The sequence below is a fragment of the Plectrocnemia conspersa genome, unplaced genomic scaffold (genome assembly GCF_051122295.1).
Source record: "Plectrocnemia conspersa isolate PC_06_02 unplaced genomic scaffold, ASM5112229v1 ptg000004l, whole genome shotgun sequence".
Taxonomy (NCBI): domain Eukaryota; kingdom Metazoa; phylum Arthropoda; class Insecta; order Trichoptera; family Polycentropodidae; genus Plectrocnemia; species Plectrocnemia conspersa.
The window spans coordinates 16,568,784-16,593,362 of record NW_028277168.1 but is presented as its reverse complement, the minus strand read 5'-3'; the positions used below and the strand labels follow the sequence as shown (position 1 = coordinate 16,593,362).

At 30.1% G+C, this 24,579-nt stretch overlaps 1 long non-coding RNA gene across 5 annotated transcripts in view; it reads left to right on the top strand.

Moving 5' to 3' along the window:
* Positions 1-24,579, top strand: part of LOC148236060 (uncharacterized) — a 533,956-nt gene that overhangs the window by 490,333 nt on the left and 19,044 nt on the right. For 3 of the 5 annotated variants that reach the window (XR_015809455.1, XR_015809456.1, XR_015809457.1), the window contains one exon: positions 13,187-13,322. This is a non-coding gene — a long non-coding RNA (uncharacterized LOC148236060). Of the gene's footprint in view, positions 1-11,929; positions 12,162-13,186; positions 13,323-24,579 lie in introns of all 5 variants that reach the window. The other 2 variants (XR_015809458.1, XR_015809459.1) reach the window with 1 other exon arrangement.

The following is a 24,579-nucleotide window of genomic DNA, read 5'->3' as shown; positions in this document are numbered from 1 at the left end:
CTTAATTCTTACAATCAAAGAATATTTTCAAAAGAGTGCTTTTGCATGAAACATACATATCAATTAGTCAAATTAGTTATTTGCTGATATTTAACGTTTATAATGTTTGTCATGATTTTTTTGTAAAGCTGATATTTTTCTTGGCAAGTAAACTTTATTTTATAACTGCGTTTTAGCACGACACTTTTATCTCTTTTATTTCTGGTTACTGTATAGCATACTATTAAGCATTAGGCTTTTGGTTCACATACAACGAAAATCTTATGTATAAGAGTTACATATAGAGTTACATTTCACCTATATATCTATGATTTTTAATATTTTGTCGTACCCTTTTTTATAAAGCAAGTTTTTTTCCACCATAAACGAAAACAAATATGAGCGCCCACTTAAAAGCGCATTTAATTCTAGAAGCTCTTCAATTGTAAAATTAAAAAAATATGTTCTTCCTAATGACACAAAGTCTGAACGAGCCTTAAAATTCTAAAGCAAGCTTAAAAAGTGTATATCCGGATAACCGGAACTGCATTATGAACTATTCATCGAATCAAAAAACATGCCAAAGTTTAATCACTACCTTGTTAATGGGGAAAAAATAGAACAATTATGAAAAACGTTAATTCTAATTGTGAAGAACCATCGTCTTTAACGTGTATACCTGATGCAAATATTATATATTTTAGTAAGGAAAGTGATTTTGATCTAAATCGTATCGATCAATGTTAATATTGGGACAATAATTCTGATGTAGATATATATATTATAATTAAAAAATATTACTTAATTCAATTAATAAAAAAAAATTGAATGAATTTTTTTCTTGAAATTCCGATTCTGGATATATTTTTACTCACTTATATGACTAAGGTAGTTTTGAAAAATTATGGAACGCATCCCTTATTTTTCAACCTCAGCTGTATTCAGTATCCTGTGAACGCATCTACTCAGTGTCTTATTAAAAATACGCACTAATTTATAAACCGGCTCAATGATATATGCAAATGTTCAACGTTAATCAGACATTAACAACCCACAATCTATCATCTCCCTTAATTAAAAATGAGATTTCGTCAGTTCCGGAGGGCAATTTGTGCCCAACGCCCTCGGCGTCCCGACGCTATTCCATTTGTTACGGGTCGAGATTACAATCGGTAGGTTATCTCAGAATCTGGTTCAACGACGGCTCAACCATCAATTAAGCAACTCAGACTGTCAGCTGCTTAACGCCAACCCTGGCTAAATCCGACCGCGGAACCGAACCCGGCACCCCGGGGGACCTAGGCCACTTAAATTAAAATTATAACGCTTCTCCGCGGCATCTTCAACGCCTTAATTAACTATTTTTCAAAGACAAGCCAAAAGCAGAAGGAGGGAGATTGACAATAGAGATCAGTTTGCCTTACGGGTGGTAAGTGAACTTAATACGTATCTGGTATCTTTGGCCGGTCGCTGCTTCATTAAAATTTGAGACGGATTCATAAATGACACGAGGCAATCGATCTTCTAATTTTTAGCATCTTATTTCAAAGAGGTGCCGTGTGAATCCAAAACAATTTTTGTTTTTATAGAATTTTCATGGTGAAAAAAGGCTCGCTTCTTAAAAATGAATACAACAAAATATAAAAAATGTATGTGTGAAATCATAGATGTATAGGCAAAAGGTAATGTGGTAATAATTTTAAATAGTGGAATAAAGGATTATATTTGTTTTATTTATTTATTATAGGTTTTCGCAAGGCAAAAGTCTAATGCGTTACAATATGGTATGCAAAGAGAAAATGCAGTAAAATTCAATTATAAAATAAATTAATTGCTTAGAACAAAATCAGCTTTACAAAAATTCATGACAAACATGATAAGCGTTAAACATTAGCAAATCCGACCATTTTGTTTGTATGCTTCATGCAGAAGAACACTTTTTAATATACTCTTAGGTTGTAAGAATTAGGCATAAATAGTCCGTTCCATTCTCAACATACTCAGCATTTCAATTAGGCGTGAAAAATAGTATTAGCAGAAATGCCGCCAAGTTAAATTTTATACAATTTATACAAAAAATACACACATTGTAGCAATATAAAATATTACAATATAATATCATTATAATAAAATACATTTTTTGTGCCAGTATGTTTGGGATTTAGTGACGTTCATATGGGATTTGAGCCCAGGTCTCTTAGGTTAATAGTCAGATACTTATAACACTCGTCTATCGCGCTGATTAAATGAATTTGTTAAAACTATATTCAATATTTGACCTTCGCTTAAAATAACAAAAAACACCACTAAACAGTCGCTATCTTCTAAATTAAAAATTAGATTGCAATCCTCTTCAATCAGTCAGTAACAAAAAAAATCTACTACTGAAAAAATACTATTTAAAGCTTAGTAAATAATATGAATTGTATAGTGAATAATCAATTAATGGACGACCATGTTTTTAAGTGTCACTGTTTTAAGATTCAGAGCTACGATTTTGCAAGACTGATTTGCAATCATGCTTATAGCGCTCTTATTTTTATTTATTGCTATTACAATTATTATTGATAAATTAAGATGGATTGGAATAAATACGCACTGTACTTTGTAATTATTGTTTATCAACAATATTTTTAATGAAAGAGCATTGAATTTTATTTTTATTTTGGCAACGTGATTAATTGTATCGACACACCCAGCTGTGAGTCTGAAATTAACCAAATTACTCTTGACTCGGCACAACCAATTGTTTCTAATCGTCTGATCGACGATTGGTTTAATTAATGATTACCATATCCGTGAGGGAAGCCACCCACGTGGCCCGTGGCCAAATCGACCACTCGTTCTTGCCCAGTGATTCATCCGGAAGCAGAATCAAGTATCAAAATTAATCGTTCAATTACATTTTTTTCTACAGACATTCATGTAATTTATTCAATATAATAAAAACCTTCGTACTTAACCAACAAACAAGCTATTACTTCCATTTCTATTAATGATAAATATATATATGATACACCATAATCACAGAATATGGTACTAAAATTATATTAATTTCCAGTGTTCTATGCTTCTAAGTTTAAGGTTTTTATGGGTTGATATAAGCTTAAAAACATTTCAGGCAATAACTTTGTATGTTAATAAGTGCTAAACGTCGGCTAGTTCTTTGTTGCCGCGATCGACAGATCTCGTTCGAGATCATTAGGCTGAGATATGAGATCGTGACCCAGATCCGCCGCGAGTGCCTGAACTTTGAAACGGCGAAGACCAAGAGAGCCTTCTCGGTGTTCGAGAAGTTGAAGAAAAAACACCGCCTCGATCATTTATCAAACTTAACGTTTCTTGATTTGTAAACGGATACGCTGGCTGGGTGTGATGTAACACGCTCACAAATCAATGCCTATTACAACCGAAAATAATATTTTAATTATCTCGAAGCAGTTTAATTATAAAACGATCGAAAAGGTCTTGGATAACCAATATGGTCTCAAGCTTCAAAATGCACACAAGGATAAATGTTAAATGTAGAGTTGATTAAAACATGCGTGCATAGTTCAGCGTTTATGGTTGATAATTCAAAACCAAATAAAAATTCTTAGCTCCCATCACTCACATTTTAGCTTATTCTACAATGGGTTTTGATTTTTATTTGCATTCATTACATTCCATGTAATCTTTCCACTCTTTATTCTTTAATCGTTACGCTCTCTTTCGTCTACTTTGTTAATATTTTAGGTACTATATAGTAACAATTTTATAGCCCTAACCATCACATCTTTTTTCAAAATAATAATATATATAGGGACCACTGGTCCAGATAGAAAAAAATATCGCAACTAAACACTGATGGTAAAAAAAAGTTCGCATATTTATAAACCGCTAAAACCAAGATTTCCCTTAAACCTCAAATTTGCTTACACATAGCACTTGGAATTATAGACAATATAATCAAAACTTTAAACTATAAGTGTGTCAGTAAGTATTTGGTTATATGAATAATATATCACGGTTATTCCAAAATATTTATCCGGTTATCCAATATTAAAAGACAAACAGCAGTGATTTGGCAATTAAAGATATACACGCCAAAGTTAATTAAACATATTACAATGGTAGTAATAATACAAAATCTCATATTAGCGTAAACAAAAAGCTACATTTTACCCACTATATAGTGTCGTTTACAGTTAATTTTCAGAAAAAATGAAAGATTTAATAACATTTACGTATGGGAAACAATTAAAATATGACGTATTACGACAACATTGAAGATGAAGACAAAAACTGGAATTCCTCGAGAATAGCTGGATTGTCGACAGCACCTTTTAGTAATTTGAAAAAATGCTTAGTGACATACAACTTTCTGCGAGAACTCAGTGAATCGTATCCCAAAGGCGCTGGGATATATGTACGGAAAATAACCAAATGTTCTTTTGTAAAGGTATCTTAAATACATTTTTTGAATTTTTTCCACTAAAAGGGAATATTTGACAATTCGGGGATTCCAAATTATAGATCCCGATTCAAGAATGCTACGAACTAAGGTGTCATAGAGGATGCGAATAACTGACGGATCGTCAAAATGAAAGTCATCCCTCATAACAAAGCCGAGCATCTTGGAAGATTTATCATAGACGTCGTGTATGTATAGAGAGAACTTCCATTTGCTCTCGAAAGTGATTCCGAGATCTTTAGTGGAAGTTTCTCTAGTCAAAATTTTACCACCGAGATGGTTTAAATAAGCTGATGGCGAATGGGATCGAGAAAATGACACAGTATGGCACTTTCCGACACTAAAGGGCAGACGGCTTACGGAAGCCCATCTCCGTAGATAGAATGAGTCCCCAACAGATCGAATGCATTTATATAATTTTAAGTCATCTGCGTAAAGAAGAAAACTTGAATTTTTAATTGCTGTATTTATGTCATTAATAAATAACACAAAAAGGAGAGGGCCCAGATTGGATCCTTAAGGAACCCCCGAAGGGGTAAAATATTTTTTCGACAATCGGCCACCATAGGTTACAAACTGTCTACAATTGCTTAAATAACTCGAGAATAACCGAGTTAAATTATCCGAGCAATTGAGGTTCGACAATTTTTTTAATAATAACCTATGACAAACTTTGTCAAAAGCTTTTTCAAAATCTGTATATACTTGAATTCCCGCATTGAGAGAAATTGCCACCATTTTGGTCAACGTTAGTAACAGTGGAACGGGCAGGACGAAACCCGTGCTGTTGGTTTAACAAAACTTGCCAAAAGTGATTATAGAGATATTTATGAATAATTATTTTAAATAATTTAGCAGGAGCTGACAACACTGCGACTGGTCTATAATTCTTTATATATAATTTGTCACTCTTTTTATGAATAGGGGTGACTTTTGTGCATTTCCATAGATCAGGAAATGATGATGTCTTGAGAATCAGATCATAAATACATTTTAGAGGAGCAGCGAGACTGACTTCGCAATCCTTCAAAATAAAATCGGGAATTAAATCAGGTCCAGAAGAGCGCCCTGTCTTTAATTTAATAAATCGGAATTTAAGATCTGAGTTCTCAGTTTCTTTGATGGTCAGTACTGAAGACCAAGAACATGAAGAAGGAAGCGACTGAGCAAAAGGCGAAAAATATTCATCGAAAACAGAACGAAAATATTGCGCAAAACCATCAGCATTATTTTGTGAAACGTCCAATGTTTTATCGTCGAGGTTCATCATTTTCGATACATATTTTGCCACATTGCAATTTAAAATAACCCACTCTTAGATATTTTGGCTATCGATTACTTCAGGTATGCAATCACATATTTATAATCATTTTAAAATGTCGTCTATTAGATAACATCCAATAAACTACACATGTATAAGCTATCCATTGGCTGATATACATAGCGTTCCGTTATTCACTGCAACGGCGCAGATTTGATCGACATTAACTTTCAATCCGCATACATACTAAGTATATATTTAGAACGTACCTAGTTTATTTGTAATTCGAGTTATTACATTTAATCAAATCTAACGAATATGTGCATTAAATCAGAAGCAATGATAATTTTTATGTATTGTAAAAGAAAAAACTCACATTTCGACCTCGGAGCCCGTCAACAGGAATTCAAATTTTGAAGATTTCATTCAGAAGGTTGGTATATGGTTGTTTATCTAGTTTAATCAATGTTTTATTATAATCCTTACACACATTATCTATATATTTCGTTTTCATAGTTATAACATACCTAGTTAATTTGCAATCCAATTATTTATATTCAGTCAAATTGAACAACGCACAAGACATAAATGAAAATTATTGAAACTGTTGTCACGGTGATGTCAGCCATCTTGTTTTATATTTGAATGCTTATTTTTTATTGGCCGAAACAACAAAATGCATTACCGGTGGCTCAGAAGTCAATCGAGCTAATTCAAATTTTATTTTTATTATTATAATTAAATATATTTCCTTTGTTTATATGTATTATTATATACGCCGTTCATACAAAGAAAATAAAACGGCTTAGAACAATTATATATAAGATTATTATTATTATTATGTTACGTGCAGTAAATAAATTCAGTATATGGCAGCACTGAGCAGCAAAGAAAATACGACTAATTATGAGGTGAATATTATGGGTAGATGTTTTTAATAATTTTTACTGCCTAATTGTAGTATTTCGCATAAAATATTATTTCAGTAAATATGTCGCAACAGGGACTATTTTTTATATTTATTTGTAACATAAGAAAGGTTAACTCGTATCTATTATTATTTATTCAATAAATTATAATACTATGTTAAAAAATATACAAAATGCCGTTTTTGTCATGAGGCCCGGAATCAATGTTTTCCCATGGCCCAAGTTCGCTCTCGGTAGCGTCATAAAAAAACAATTCAACAAAACAAGTGTTAAATGATGTGGTATAAATCGAAAAAACACATGGCCGTATTTCATAAAATCAAGACAAAGTCTGCATACATTTTATGGTATATTCTGTACACGCATCTCCATACATATTCGGTATGGCATGGAAATGAATAGGCGCACACTTCCAAATTAATTAGGATCTTCCAGCGTGCGTAACTCGTGAGGATTCATTGATATTAAGCGTCCGGCGATGGTCAGACTGTGGGTCGCGACCCCCCCGGGAGTCTGCGGCTGATAAGTCACGCTGTTCGTCCGCCTCCGTTTCCGACACCGGGCTCTCTATATCATTTCTTATCCCACGCGCCTCCGAGCACCTGCGTCATCGTCTGCGCTCAACAATTAAACGGCAATAACCATAAAGTATAATCGATGGGCAAATTATTGCAAAAACAACACACAGTTTTGCTAACCCTTCTATGGTCGTAAATCACAGTCGGTCATTATCTTTTGCAACAAAATAATATAATGTACACTAAAATCTTACAAATATGCCAATATTTGCATTGCCCATTGTATTCAAACACAACGGGCCTAATAATTCAAATTAACCTTTTAATATTTTAGTCGTTGAACGTCAAAGTAATCAATTATTTTGAAGGACTACTCAAAATGTCATATACATAAAAATGTTATGTGTCAGATTGGTCAAATTGAGTTTTTAACTAAGTTAACTTGATGGTGTTTTGAATGTGGGATATTGATACTGATCAAAAACAATTATCATGGCTTTGACTAATGCAGATTTTAATTCGGGCAATTGTTGTAAATCGAATTTTAAAATTTAATCAGCCTAGCACAAGTTAAAATCGGTGAACGGACTATTGCTCACATGGCAACTGGTCATATTAACATGGTCACAGAAAGATCGCTCACGTAGACTGTTGCTCACACAAACATTAGTCACAAGGCAACATCTCACAAAGTTATTTAATTTCATTGCGTACAAATTATAAAGACATTCGCAAATTTTAAATACATAAAAATCTACGAAAAAATGTATTGCTTTTAAGATATATTTTCAATTGATTTTTTTAATGCTTATCAACCTACTGTTAATTTTTTTGCCATTTTATTGGTGTATAATTGCTCGCATATACTTTATATTTTTAAATTATTCTTATTGTATTTATTCTTTTTTTAGTTTACAACTTTGAGATTTAATATGTTATTTTTGTGGAATCTTAAAGTTAATTCATATTAGGTATCATAATTAAGAGCGCTAGATTCATTTTCTATTTTACGTAACTAGTTTATATTAGTAAAAAAATTAGAGTATGTCATCTTCAATATATGTTAACCTTTTTCTGTCATAAAAATATTACGATAAAAAGTATCGATTATAATTTAAACTTTTTTTTAATGCTTATCTACATTATTTTTTATATTTTCTCGTGTACATACTTATTTTTAGAATTTGGGGGGAAATAATAAAATTATTTAAAAAATAGTGCATGAATATTCATAATTATTTTATTTCAATTGATTGATTTTTTTCTTAACAGTAATATTTATTTTAATAACAATTTATTAATTAATATTGAATATTTATTTAGGCACCGATAAGGCATTCTGTTGTTTCGACTAATAAAAAATAAGCATTTAAATATAAAACATAAACGTGACAACCGTTTAAATAATTTTGTTACGCAACCATAATTTTCATTAATTTTTTATGTGCGTTGTTCGATTTGACTGAATATAAATAATCGGATTGCAAATTAACTAGGTATGTTATAACTATGAAAATGAAATATATACATAAAATGTGTAAGGATTATAAGAATACGTTGATTAAACTAGATAAACAACCATACAACAATCTTCTGAATGAAATATTTAAATTTTGAATTCCCGTCGACGAGCTCCATGGCCGTAAAGTGAGTTTTTCCTTTTACAATACATAAAAATTATCATTGCTTCTGATTTAATGCACATATTCGTTAGATTTGACGAATTGCAAATAAACCAGTTATGTTTTAAACGTGAACATGTAATATATACTTGGATTGAAAGTTAATGTCGATCAAACCATGCAAATACTAATAAAACGTATTTTTTATCTATTGATACTTGGGAGATATTTCACGATGATCGCGTGATGCAGTTAGTTATTTAGCTGAAGAAGTTTGGTTCCATTTTTGCATAGTCATCTTATTGCTCGCTGTAATTGAACTATTAAATTAATTTTATATTTATCCTAAAATGTCAGTCATGGGCTCTCGACTTTTTGATTTTGACGTTTTTAGTGCCATATAGTGATAATAAGTTGATGTATACACCAAGGTAACTCTTGTTGCTATGGTGCGATTTATAAAATAGTTACATTTGATTTTAATTTCAATCGATACGTTTAACCCTTTGTGTTCGGCAAGACAGGAAATGACACACACGCGGGAGCGGGTGAAATGTGTGACCATACAGTTTATTTTATCGGTAGATATTCAATCAGTGGAGTGGCGGGCGGGGGCAGACCACACACTATGGGACCAGCGGTCTCGGGGACAGCCGGGGAGGAGCCCCGCGGGGGGCCGAAGCCCATAACTCGGCCGCCGCGGGGGGCGACGTCTGCGTCGCCGATAACCTCAAATTCTCAACTTTGCCTTTTAATGGCGCTCTTTAACTCTTTCTGTACGATTGTGAAAATTGTCGCTTCTACCTGCCGCCCATGTAATAATCTGGTATAAGTAATAATAATAAATTTAATTCTCTAAATTTAAAGAAAAACATTTTCTATATTCATTGCGGCTTTTCACGTTTTAAGTTTAGAGCTCTGTTTTCAAAATATGTAATTTATTTTATAGATATGTTTTTTTAAATAGATAAAATAATATTTTATATATAAAAAATTGTTACACATTTTTGTGATTGTAGTGTTTTTTCTGTAATACCTTTTTATTTTTCATGCTTCTCCACCAAATCTTGAATATCGTTCTCTGTCAACACAATTAACGCTACATTTTTATTCGAACAGAATTGAGATTTCTCTTAATAACCCCACCCCATGCTTTATTGACGATTTTGAGGCAGTTCACGGTGTGAAAATATTTTTTCGAAAGCCTTCAAGGGTAAGATTTGTTCCTTTGGTCACTTCTAAGCATCGCTGGAGTAATAGAGTAGTGTTAGAAGGAAAACTTGATCTTCACAAACTATTTTTTCCAGTAAGTTGTCCTCAAAGTCTGGGGGATGATCAGGAGCACTATCCATGACCATCAAGACTTTGAATGGCGAATTCATTTCCAAAAAGTATGTTTTCACTCCAAGCAAAATCATTGGTGATTAGGGAGACGCAATACATATTGCTCTTATTGCAAGACATTGCTCGTTTTTTAAATTAAAATTGATTGTAAATTTTGTCTCGTATTTCAAAACACTTATAAATCAAGCTACTTTCAATCCGTGGTTACTTCGTATTAGTAAATATTATTATTTCTAAGGTCTTTTAGTAGTGTACTTATTTTTATTCCGAGTCAAATAATACTAATGAGCTTAAAAGTCAATGTAACATGTGCTTTTAGTTTTATTTTTTATATTTTCCTATCTTATTTCCAATTTTAATTGTTAAAAGTAAAAATATATTTTCTCAAAATTTTAATTTTTAATTCTAAATTTAATAAATAAAAACACATATAAGATATATCTTAAGCACATATATGTGATGTTAAATAAAAACATAAATAAACCAAAATAATTTAAAACAAGTGTGAAGAAAAAAAATAACTGAAATAATGAAAGTTAAACTGCGAATAATGGAAAAAGATAGCACGCAACAATAGAAGTTTTTACAAATTACTCAGAGATCAAACAAAATCCTCCCAATCATATCTGAATGCCTGCAAAAGTAAGGAAGGAAAAATCCTGATAGAGAAAGACTAATTCGTAGGGAGTTCTCTGAAAATATGTCCTGCAGAGGATCAAAATTGTATCAAAAAAGCAGTCTAATTTTCAGCAGAGATAAACATTGATGACCCCACAATTGAAGAAGAGAAATCAGCTGTTAAAGCTTGAAAAATCACAAGCACCAGGAGTAGACATATTCACTGGAGAACTGCTTAAATATGGAGGTGATGTTTAAAATAAGCTAGATTGTAATAAATATAGAGGGGTCTCACTACTGAACACCACATACAAAATATTCTCAAACATCTAGAAAAATATTCCAATGAAATACTAGGAAAATATCAGTGTGGATTCCAAGCAAACATGTCTGCCAAATCAGACAGGCACTAGAAAAAGCCTACTAATATGATTTAACACTGTACTACCTAGGCATTCTGATTTCTCGATGATTTTAATTTCTCGAAAAACGAGAGCTCTCGACTTCACTTCTTCTTTCTCCATTTACATATTTCTGCTTATGAAAAATAACTAGAGAAGTCATTATTTTTTTGACTGATGAAAGATTCTGGATTTTGCAAATATTTAATCAATAACATCGATGACTGGTTTCTTCGATTATTTAATTTTTCTTCAATTGCCCATTAATATTTGTAGCTTAGCTCAGAACTTATATTTTCCAATTGTTTTAACAAAAATTTTAAGGCCTTGCTCGGCTGTCAATAAAAATCGCGATACAATTGTCAATAATAGCTGATCTTTTGCTATTTAGCTTTTTATCTTCCGAGAAAGTATGCATATTTTCAAACATCTGCCACGGACACCTTCGGAAAGCTTTCTTATCTGAGTGCCTCCTTTCATTACTTAAGCAAAAATAAGGCGAGTTCGAGTGTTAAAATTAATTAATTCATATACATTAGCAGTGATATGCACTAGAAATTATGAATCACCCATTTTCAAATTTTTATTTTTGTTCTACTCCGAAGTTGATGTAACAAAACGAATGTGGCCCATTATTTTAAGTTCCTAAAATAGCAGCGATTTTTTCAATTGCAAGAATTATAAATTAAGAAAACCTAAAAAATCACAACCGATTTTAAATCTGAGATACCGCCCGCGGCCCACCCGGTACGCTTTGCGTATTACTAATGTGCAGATATAAAATAATTTTGTATTTGTCCAAAGATAGAACGAGCTGCCAGAACACGCCGTAACCGGACACCTGCCGGTGGGACACGGGGATTAATAAATTCGGTAGGCAAATGAGAAGCTGGCCGTGGACCTTCCAAGCTTAGCGTGGTTGTAGTAGCTGACGGAACCACTTAGGTGCACGCGGCACGATATCGCCGCCGATTTATTAGTGACATCAGAATTTATGCGGAATGCCGGAACCCCGAATAACTCTACACACCTCCAGGTGATTAATTTCAGAAATTTTGTCCGAAAACGAGATAAAAATATGATAGTGATAATAAAAAATGCAAGTTCGGCGACTGGCTTAACGAGGGGGACGTTCACCTGTGACCTGTGTTGGGAAATTTGTTGGAATCGTGACACTATTGGGTACTTTAGATTAGTCAATGTGAAACTGAATAAAATGAAAGACAAATAAATAGTCTTTATTTTTTATATAAAATAAACAAAGTGACAATAGTTGGTATCGTATTATAATATAATACTTTCAGTACAAGATAAAAAAGGAATATATGTGTATTAAAAAATAGTTCATACATACATAAAAACTAGTTTCACCAGCGTTATATTCCCAGACTTATTGTCTCTTTAAGCACTTGAATACAGACGATGTTTTAATCTGACTTTTTGTGACTTGTTTATTGCGATGATAAATACAAGGCGAATTAAATTTGTTTGAAGTGAAAAGGCAAATCACTAGAAAGCAATAAGCTTCAGGAAATAAATAAATTGTGTTAATCAGTATCAAAGATCAAAAATTAAAACTAAAATTTAGATGAAAATAATTTCATGTTTTTTGAGGATGATTTACCTAAGATACACTTTTATTAATAAATATGTATATTAGCTTCTCTATATATAACGGTATAAGTATATTACATCTTTTTTTCGTCGAACATTTTATCATGTCGAACGAGATTCCCGAGTCATATTTTTTCCCTATCGACCGTTATCTTCATCCCATCTACATCCTGAGGCCTCACCCCCAATTTGTTTCTTTTGTATCGCGACACGCGATCGCCGCTTTACCCCATTTCTCATTCAGCTACTGGTTACGCGCTCATTCATACTTATAAACGTGACATTGGTACACGTTTCCCCCCCGGCGGCGAAGACCAGTTAAGACAATCGATATGGTTATAAACAAACGTTTAGAATAAAAACCTCATTGATCATCGTGTGAGGGCCGTCGTTTAGTTACGTCAATCTGTGAAGCGGCCACAGTAAAATAAACTTTATTCGTTTCAGATTTGGAGACGTGTGAGTTGAAGAAAAAAAAATGGTGAAGAAAAATAAGAAACTTCAGAATGCTGGAGAATCGAATCATGATCCTGAACGAGCGCAAAAGCTGCTACCGGAGTTAATTTCATCATTGGCGGTCGATGTGAGTATTATTTTATTTATTTTCACATATTATCTACATTCCCTATTATTAATATTTTTTTTAAAACTTCTCACATTTGTTTCATATGTAAATTTACATAGTAGATTTATATTTTTCAGTTTAGTTATTATTATATGTTTTCTAGCTTTTATAGCTAATACTATAACATATAATAATTAAAATAAAGTAGATGTGTATCGAAATGCACAACATATGATATTTTAATACTTTTAATATTGCATTACAAATTAATTAATTAATTTTAATATGAAATATACCTTAAAACCTTTCATCAAAATAAACATGAACATTCAGACATATATGTAATATATTTATAAATATATAAATACTGATCTGCAGGTTGATCATATATAAAATTGTGGTTACATTATATTGATTGTATATTCTACAAAAGCAATATATAAAGATAACTTTCTTTCTTTTACTTTTTTATACCCTCCATTAATTTTTCATTTTTTTTACATGTATTTAATTGTTTTTAACAAATATATTTTTGCAAGTTTAAAATTTAAGAATGCAACTTTTAATAGTCAACCCTGATCAGTGCAATAAAAAAAATGCTGTTCAAGCACTATGATCACACAGATATTAAAATAAATTCTTCTTAAGTAATATTTTTTTAAGGAAAAATTATATTAAATACAGTCGAAATTGAAGAATGTATAAATAAAATTCTTAAAAAAATAATTCTGCAAATAATGATAAAAATATGTAATGATTCAAAAAAGTTACATAGCACAATTTTAATGTGTAATGCCAAAATAATATCAAAATTAGTGTGACATTCCATACAATTGGATGCTTTGAGTATATGGACTTAAATTCCCATAGCGAAAATATACTCACCTGCTATTCATTATTCGATTATTTGTCCAACTATGTATGAAGTATTTGTTTATATTCTTAGTGCAATATTAAATTCTATGTTTCAATAAGTTTTCATGTATTTCAATTTTTTACCCCTATATATCGCTACCTACAACCAGTTTGTACATATTTTATCTTTAAATGTTTATGTTATTGATAACACCATAATCATAATAACTAATAACCAATAATGAAAAAAACATAAATAAAGACTTTGCAATTGCCGAAATTACACAAAATACTCATACTTCAGAGTTAAAATTGTGCAGTTGTAGACTTTCTCAATGCCTAGTATTAATATTTTTCTCTCTTTAAAATTAATCTGAATACTGTTTCATTTTAATTTTGTTTAAAGTATTTTTTATATTATTATTTTTGATTTTATAAACCTAAAATTGCCTAAAAAAATATTTAAATCTATAATTTATATGAAAAACATCAAATCTTAAGAATTTTTGGTAAAAGTTGTATAAATTAAAAATTATGTTTTTTTATTAAATTCATTCTAAAACGGGTTGTTTTTGAAACAAGACACGTTCATAGTAAATAATCATATTTTTTACAAGGGGTGTTGTGTTCTTTATATTTTTTCAATTAATTCATAAAAAATTCAGGTTTTATTCATTATAATCTTGACAATATATCTACGTATCTTTTTTTGTATGAATTCAAACTTTAACGCAATAGGCACAAGATATATAAATTCGGTAATGGCGAAGGTACTGTTAGTCAGAGAACTGTAAGGCGTTGATTTGAGAAATTTCATACTGGCCATATTACCTATAAAAATGAACTTGGATAATATTGTTGAATGTGTTTTTCTGCAACCGTTTCCCGATATTTGGATGCCATTGAAAAATGCACAATAATAAAAAAATTACAAATTGGTACCGCATGAATAACCGAAAGCAGAAGTTTGTTATTTATTATTTAAATTCATAATATTTATCGTTCAAGTGAGAAATTTTAACTATATATAGAAAATAACTATAAAACATCCGATATTTTTTAACGCACTTTAAGCGATATTATTCAATAATCAATCACACTCAACTAATTAATGTTGCAAAATTTAACGAATAAGAATTGGAAATTTAGCCCCATTCTCCATATTCTTCTGACCTTCCATACAGAATATGACCTTTAAAAAATTCAGAATTATTTCTTTTCACAATACCAAAAAAGTAAATGATTCATTAATTCTTAAATCGTCGACGAAAGACCATGGATCAAAATGGAGCATCTTTTAATTATTAAAACTGTAGGTGAAACAATTATACCTTTATATATTTTAATATATTTAAATCTTAAGCACTTAATTTGAAGCAACATACATTATACTAACTATATCTGCTAGTGATTTTTATCAATAGAGTAAAATTTATTTCCTAATCCAGGCATCATCAGTTACATCTGGTGCATATTGGCGAAGGGCAATAATAATAAAATTATATTTACCCGATATCGATACAAACGCTTTACTGATAAATTAAATTGTTTTATTCAACGAGCCGCCACTGCACCGACCCACGAGAGAGATACGAATCTAGACACGAACAAATTGGATTAAATAACGCGCGAGTTATTAAATTATTAGAATAACATACATAGAGTGAGCTACTGGTAGTTTTATACGATTTCCACGAGGATGGCGACTTTAAATTTTATTAATTAAATGCCATAAATAACCGTCGAGGGGAGCAGCCGGTTGACACCCGAGACGCGGTGGACCCCCTGACTTGGCTTTGGAGACCCTCCGATGTTTCGCCGACATTCGATAACGCTCCGAGGAGGTGCGTGGGCGTAAAGGTGTTACAAACAGTCAATGAAATATTTCATTTTAATAGTTATTGCTTCTGGTCACAGCAGTCTTAGAGACGCCCGGCCGTTTGCATTAGCATATCGATTTTTTATTTGCCTCTAATGCGACCCCACATCGTCTTGAATCATAAATGGAATGTCCGTATCGATACATAATATTATAGACGATTCAAAACATTGTATTTTTATTTATATACACACATATCGGCATCATTTTAAAATGATCGATATACTAATTCATACAATGGTTTCGAGTAGGATCTTCTAGATTTATGTTGTTTTTTTTATATATTATGAAGCAAAGTTCATTCACTTTCTTTTATCACAAATTCAGTTATTTTTAGACACGTTATAGTGTTACTAGCAGAGTCAATGGAGTCGAATTATATTGAGATCTTTCAATATGATTACTTCCTACTTTGAAGATGTATAATTTTCATGCTATATATGTATATCATAATAGTGATTATGCATTATTAAATACTTTTCGTCCAACAGTTGAGCTTACAATTTACATTTATATAAAATATGCAATATTTAATTAAGTTAATTGGGACATTACTATAATATAAAATTATTAAATAAGATTGATAATAGATATATTTATATTTCCTTGAAAAAAAATTGAAATCGCATTTCTTTTCAATTAAGGAATTTTATTTTTTTACTAAATAGCTTGTAATCCCATAGTAAAAATAACTGCATAAAAAATACTTGACCAATTTATGTTGACTTAATTTATAATGTAATTCTTATAAATATAGTTAATAATATAACCTTCCAGAAAAAATATATTTTTTTTGCCAAAATTTTTTTATACATAATTTAATTGCTCTTATTACTAAACAAACGATCTTAATGTCATCTATCATAGTTAAAAAAACTATATCTGTAACCTATTTTTTATTTTTATTTTTAATTGTTACTTAAAAAGTTATATAAATATTTTTTGTACAAAACCACATTTTTCACGGTGAGCTTCAATCAAAACAATCAGAAACTTAAATTTTGCCAGAAACTTAAAACATAAATCAATATTTTTTTAAATATAACAAAATAGAAACACATACATAACCTAATATGTAAATTGTGTAACTTAACTTTCAGATGAAAATTTTTTTCACGCACAAATAATAATAAGCGTCTCAAAAAATTACAATTCCATCAACATTGCAAAATAAGTAAAAATAAATATACTATTTTGCTTGGTAACTTGTGAGACATGATAATATAACTAGTAATAATATTGCCTGATAAAATACTAAATAAATATGTAAGGATTTTACTATTAATTACTTACTTACAATAACACAGTATTTTTATTTAGTTATACAATACCACCGATATAAATATCAAAGGATTTAAAATAGTGAAAAGTAAAAATGTTAATAATACAAGTATTTGCACGTGGCCCTCAGTTCGTAATTAATTATTTTATTCCTCATACTTTTACTTTCGCGACAATTTATATTATTTGTAATGCTATTTTTGGACTTTTCTGTGTAAAAATTTGGGGTCAGAAATATTTATATAATGTTGGTATAAAAAAATCAATATTTATTTATATATTGCTGTAACGTAACAGACGAAAACACAATAGGTTAACCGCAAATATAATATTACAAAAGACTAATCATAATTTTAATAAATAAATAAATTATTTATTTTAATCATTTTTAATTAATTGTTAATTAGTTTTGATCAAACGGTTTATTTTTTATATTAAGTGAAAAGTTGTGCGATATGGTATATATGTTGTTTTAGTGTTATTTAAAATAAACTTACAAAGAATAATTAGTAACAACATATAATTGTATAACGCTATATATGATGCCTAATTGTGAATATAATTTAGTGTTTTTTTCTTTAAAAAAAACCTAAAGATATTTCTCATAATTCTAGAAAATTACGGATAATTCAACATGCAAATTTTATTTTTATCTCAAGTAATAAGCAATTTGTTTCGTCTCGCACTTGTTATATTATCAAGCTTCGAAGACGGTAATCTGAAAATTAGTTAAATCTTCCCAAAAACGCCCGGGCAATTTGCCTAAACGAGGCCCTGTGCACGTGCTCAGGACACTGGGTGGCCACAACGGAAGGGTCAAACTAATGGCGCACGCAACCAACTCTGACGCTCAATTTGTACGTTTAACACAAAGAAACTCAGCTACTAACTTGAAATTCCATAAAAAGTATAGTAATTCGGAAACGATTTATCATAATAATAATAAATAACGAGATTATAATTAAAATTATTTTACTTTAATGTGTTAAATATATAATTTTGGCATGATTATATAGGACTTCTAATTAAAGAATATAAAAAAATTAGTACGAACCAAAATTATGGCTTCTTTAAATATATACAATTAATAAAAAGCTTAAGGCTCTAGGTTATAATTATATATTTTATAAGTACAAAATAAAAAAAAATGCAGTTTATGATTAAACTGCATTTTTTTGACAGAAAATTCGTACAATTACGCGTTTAGTTTTTATATGTTATAGCACGTTTATATTTTATTTTAACTATCTTTAAAGTAAAGTCATGTGCTTAATTGGTTTTAAAGGTTTTCCTGTAAGTCGAAAAATCCCATAAGTATATAAAACAAAACTTTAAGTATCGGTGATTATAAAATATTTTAAAATATCATTACTTATTATTCGATTCATTCGCCGTAGACCTCAACAAATTTTGTGAAATTTATGAATTCAATGAATATTTTTGTCATTATCTATATTAAATATACCTAATGCAATGAAACAACTTTATGCGGTTACTTAACCTTCATAATAAAAATGTTGTGCATTTAAATGATACCAAAAAAAGTTTACGTCAAAGACAAAATTTACCCCTGTCGCTCGTGCTTTTGTTGCTTTGCGAATCAGCGGTAAATAAAAATAATTACTCGTCGGTCGCGTGTCGTGGTCACGGTTTTTGCTGGAAACATCAATTTAGAAATTTTCTACCTTTACAATTATACGCGGATAATTGCATTAAAAATAAAACACTGCAGTAAAATCAAACAGTGCCCGCCACCCAGAAGCTCTCCGACTCAAAAACTATTAACCCTTTGCATCGATTTAAATTTTGTCCACACTGTCACGCCATCTCGAATATAGGAACAAAGAAATATTTTAACACACGTTAACAAAACCTGTGATTTAATTTTGTCATTTTTTAGCAACAAACGATAAGTGGCCAATCAGCGGCGTCAATCAGAGTTAACTGCTATTTTTCGCGTCGGCTAAAATTCAACTTTAACAACTTGATACGCGAGTGTGAAAATTAATACGGATATACGCCGTAAAGTGATATTTCATTCTCACTTGCGTATTAATTGAATAAAATAACATTAAGATTTATATGTATAAGAAATATTAAAAAGGAAAATATTTAATAATATATTAAATAAGTAACATTTTAATAACCATAACCGTTAAAATTAAATAATATAGTAAATCTTACAGTATACATTGTATTATATCTAGTGTCAGAATTTCATAAAATATTTCATTGAACATTTTTAAATTTGAATTTATAACATAATATGAACTATATCTTATCACAATTATAAACTTGTCCTTCAAATGCTTTAAAACAATGTCGTATTTTAGCGGCAAATCTGTAATAGGTACTATAAACAATATTTTTAAAATTATTGAAAAAAAAATAGCTTATTATCACGACTAAGTGATATAATCGGTGACTAATACCCGAAATACTTGAATTTAAATCACATGTAAGCCTTGGTGCTCTTTAATTTCAATCGTGACTAGGTAATAAAAATTTGCGATTTTTATAATAATATAATTCTTATCGATAACTGCAGATTAATTTTTTTCTTGATTTTCTATATTTCATGAATAAATATCGTGATGATTAATTTAAATCGTTTGTGTAGTAGTGATTACATTTATTAAGCTGCGTATTATTCTACAGATGTTGTCTAAACTGTATCTTTGTTTGTATTATTATTAAAATAAATCTATTGATTTTTTTAAAGAAAATGGTTCAAATTTAAAGTTTCACCGATGCTTAAATCACTTCAATTATGAAAATTATCTACGCACAGATTTATTGGAATTTTCACGGAGCGTTTTTTTTATTTACGGCGCATATCCCTTCAACGCAGCCTAAATAGGACGGATGCTGTAAATGAGATATATCCCTTATAGAGCGAGACTGATCTGAATCGATTGGATCGCCGAAACTAAATCGATTTGGCCAGGACGAAAAGTAGATTTTTTATCATAGTGGATTAAAAACCGAAAAATTGGGTTAGGTTAGGTAAAGGTATGGTTAGCGATGATTACAACATATCGACACTTAAGATAAGTGGGCCTTGAATCGATTTAATAATAATATGTGCACTAGTTATTTTCGGAATAATTCGCGCGTCACGATTACCGCGTGTTTTTTTGTCGAACTTTTGACGAACATGTTCAAATAAAGATATGTATAGGTACGTTATGTGTAATTATTTACACAAGATTCCTTTGGCTGTCAGTCTATCAGTCTGCCAGGCTGTCTATCCCAGAATAGTCTTTGTGCACTTTCGGTTTTCCGTGTTCGTTTGCGGGTTGCGTTCATCACGTGCGTTGATGTCTCTAGTGCCTAAAATTAAAATTTTACTAAAAAGTTTGACTCAATTAAAATTATTAGTATTATATTTAGTTATAATTATTATTATATATAACTATAGCAATAATAAAATAAAATTAAATAGATAGATTTTAATATAAAATATTTAAAAAAATTCAGAAAAAATATTTTAAAATTATTATACTGCAATTTTTATTATCAAATAATACAGTATGCTTCATATTGCATTATTTAAAACAAAGTTGTAGTTTTTAAACTGTAATTCTTAGATTTTAAAATGAAGTATTTTTTATTTGTGTAATTTTAACATTGATTTCATTAATTTTGCCGAGATGGTAAAACAGAATTTTTTGCTTGCTCGCCTTCTAGATTTTCGTGGGTTGAATTGAGCCCAGGATTCATCTTCATTAACAATTCTTACAATAAAACAGTTACAAGCACCGTTTTTTGGATGCTATAGCTAGCTGATTTGTTACCTACAATTTAAATATTTCGCGCTACTGCAGAGCTTTATGGATGGCTGTAATTTTCTGATCTCATGACTTATCTCTAAAAATTCACTGTTACTTGTCTTAATACTTTTTTATTCATGCTTGCCGAGAGGTAGGGAAAGGGGGCAAATTTCTAGAGTCCGTTCTCTTTGATGAACTCTGGAAAATATGTAAAAAAAAAGTAAGAACCGATCTCAAATAATGAATATAAACTAAGCTACAGTTCTTTGAGATGTATGTACTAATGTATTTCATGAATAAGTTCCTTCAGCCCTTTTTATATATACAATAAATAAAAGGAGCGAAATATTGCTTTTAAAAGCACCCACTTTTTAGGAAGTATAATACTTTCACAATAAACATTATTATTCAAAGGGACAGATTGTAGTTTTTGCCGCGGCTCTGTTTGTGTTAAAATTTGTTTGTAAATTATTGCTTTTTGAATGCTTAAAAAATATTAGACATGAGAAGAAATATCAACGAATATAAAATAGTTGCAGTAAATTTAGGTATTGAATCTGAAAATTCAGATCGAATACCTAAGAAAGAAGCATAGAAATAACAAAAAATCAACAACAACGCCAGCTGAATTATATAAATTCAATGTTTTTATAGATTGTATTTTCGGTAATTTGACAACTGGACTTAATACTGTAAAATAAATAAATAAATAATACATTTACTTTCATGTGGTTATTCCTAAAATAAAATCTAAAAAAAACAGTCTCGAATCTACCTAGAAAATATTTTTTTTAAATATGTCATTTCAGTAAAATCATATTGGAATACATTTTCACTAGTAGATATAAATAAATATAAATTATCTGGCAGGTGCTAGTAAAATTATATGATTTAAACTTTTCTATATGTAGTAATATATATATATATATTTATCAACTAATCATTATTTATTTACATCTGATGTATAAATGTTACAGTAAACGTGTATTTTTTGGTAAAGTTATATTTTCACTAGTAAAGACCAAATACATTTTCACTAGTAGATATATATTTCTACTATCGAAAACTGATAGGCGCTAATATTCTGCTCTAAAATGTCTATGAAGCTCAATTTGACAGTTGCGAAACGTCCATTTTCTTTTCCAAAAAATTACCAAGTCCAAAATTCAAATTAAGCTATCTCACCTCTCAGGAGAAAATAAGCATAAGAATAAGTACAGATATACATTGCATCTCACATATTACTTCATAGTTTGACTGCATTTCAATGTTACACTATGTTTTAAAATATGATAGCTATCCTTACCGTTATTACTATTGACTTCCAACATCAAAGTGCTGACCAAAGTCTATTCAAACCGAATTTTGGTCAATAGGAGAGCGCAAAAACAATTATCACTTCTCTTCTGAGAAGTGATAATTGTTTTTTGCGTTCTCCTATTGGTCAAAATTTGGTTTAGATATGCTTTATTTGATTCTCATTCCCTTGCGACGGCATGATTTTATTTATTTTGTTGTGGATTCTAAACAGGGACACCCTTGAATACTCTTCCTAATTCGACACTGATGCTCAATGCTGAAATATTACCGCGATGGCACGATTTTATTGCTTTTAACCTGGCCTGAAAATTCACTATGTGGCAACACTAAAAAAAACGACAATTTGTCAGGTGAATATTATGAATTGATATTTGTTTTTAAATATTTCACATAAAATATGATTTCAGGAAATATGTTCCAACTGTGGCTAATTTTTATATTTATTTGTAGCATAGAAAAGTTTAACTAGTACCTATTATTATTTATTCGAGAAATTATATTATGATGTTAAAAATATATAAAATGCCATTTTTGACATGAGGCCCGGAATTATTGTTTTCCAAGGGCCCAGGTTCGCTTTTGGCGGCCCAGAGTTCACCTAACCTAGTCGCTTTGGAATTGGAGTTTGGTCGAATGGCTTAACTTGTATTTTAAATAAAAAGCTTAAAAAAATTTGATACATTTATAATGTAGTTTAAATTTTTATTTTCTTAAATTTTATCGATTTTCTCATATCATTAAAAAAAAATAAACTTTACATCTTAAAAGTTTTATCGTTAAATTATGATATTAAATTCCATATATGCACACATTCTTTTCGCTCGCAATTAATGTCTTGAAACTAACCTTCATGACAGTATACTTCGCCTACAGAGGTCAAGTGGCTCTTCTGAAAAATATTTACATATACATACGTATTTTTTTACCGATCACGTTTCTCGGTATGACTATTTTTAATAAAGCAATTAAGGCTGACATATCAAGGTTCGTCGTGTTCATATACCGCAAGCGCGCAAGGTCCGCAGCAAAACTGTGACATATTAAATCACAATATGATCGCCTTCCTGATTTTTTCAATATTAAATTATTACAACATACTTGCATCTAAAAATCGATTATATTTATTATATAAATATCTTGTTTTTCAGCAGAACGATTCGTTCCGGCCGGCGCGATGATGACTTTGTAGATTCCTTCCCGAGTGGTCGACCACGAGGGTCGCTCCCGTCTTCTTTTTTTACTTATTCTTCTTGGCCGAAGATAAAAAAAGAAACGTCAATTATATTAGACATTAGTAAAATAAGAGTCATCTGCGATCGATTTGCATATAAAGAGTGATTTAAATGTGTAATATATCCACCCAATGTGTAATCAAACAAGACGGCGAACCATAATATGGAAAGTTGTAATGTATTTTTTTGTATGATCAAATTTGTTATTATTAAAATTTTATTAGAATTAAATGTATCGAAATTATCATTTGATATTCCGCGAAGGTGATTGATTACTATTTTGATTTTTTATCAACGGTTCACGGCAATGATCAACAAATAAAACATATGTGCGATCTTAACCCTTTGGCATTCATTATTTGCATAATTAAATAAATATCGTTGGTAAAATAATAATGTTTTTAGAATTGTTGATTATTAAATTTAAATACAGATAACGGGTTTCTTTTTTAGTTATTTCAAATCAACAATGTGTGAAATTTAGTTTCTCAAACTTTTTATTAATAAAAATATAGATCTTTTTTAAATTAAATTTTTATTTTAATTCTTATTAAAGTGAAGCTTTTAGATTATTGTGTATTATACTATTTTACGCAAAACCTGGTACATTAGTTTGATATAATTTACAAAAATTTACTTGATTTTTAAAAAAAGGCATAGAAGTGTATCGTTTTATATGTCTGATATTAAGGTTTTAAATTTTTGCCGTAGTTACTGCTTCTTTAAAAAATTCCTACGTAGCGTCTTTGCAATTATTATCCTTTCCATCGATCATTTTTTAAACATTAAATGGTTAAAGTGGTAGCATCAGTACTCCAGGAACATATAAAAAAGCGGTGTTTAATGTGGATTTTGCCAGAAATTTTTATATATTTTAGTGACGATTTATATTATATTTTTAATACAAATTTCTCATAAATTTATTGAAAATATTT